At 31.1% G+C, this 466-nt stretch overlaps 1 protein-coding gene across 12 annotated transcripts in view; it reads left to right on the forward strand.

The window, feature by feature from the left end:
- Window positions 1-466, forward strand: part of LOC107728401 (discs large homolog 1-like protein) — a 126480-nt gene that overhangs the window by 91958 nt on the left and 34056 nt on the right. The window lies entirely within an intron of this gene.

The following is a 466-nucleotide window of genomic DNA, read 5'->3' on the forward strand; positions in this document are numbered from 1 at the left end:
GTCGACCGATATGGGTTTTTTGACAGCCGATGCCGATATCTTGGAAATCAGGGTGGCCGATATAAAGCCGATATAATTTTATTTATTTTAATTTATATTTAAGAAATTTGAAATAATTTGAAAATGGATTAAAAATAATTGTGTAAAATAAACATACTTATACTTTAAAAGACAAACCATTTTTCACAAATAAATAAATATTTAATTAAAATCTAATTAAAAAGGAAGTAAACACTGTAACCAACAGGGCACTCAGTATTCAGTTTGTGTGCATTGGGAATCTTTTTTTTTTCTTTCTTTTTCAAATAAAGCCAAGGTAACACTCATTTTACATACAGCATGCAATGAAAATGACATGAATATGACAGTGGGCAAATGCATAAAGCGCAGCATAATTTGAAATCACTAACTTAGTTTAAAGTTTGTCGATCGCGCGTCTCCAGTGAAGCTGAACTCTCCTCCTGTC

The sequence above is a fragment of the Sinocyclocheilus rhinocerous genome, unplaced genomic scaffold (genome assembly GCF_001515625.1).
Source record: "Sinocyclocheilus rhinocerous isolate Xijiao unplaced genomic scaffold, SAMN03320098_v1.1 scaffold2382, whole genome shotgun sequence".
Taxonomy (NCBI): domain Eukaryota; kingdom Metazoa; phylum Chordata; class Actinopteri; order Cypriniformes; family Cyprinidae; genus Sinocyclocheilus; species Sinocyclocheilus rhinocerous.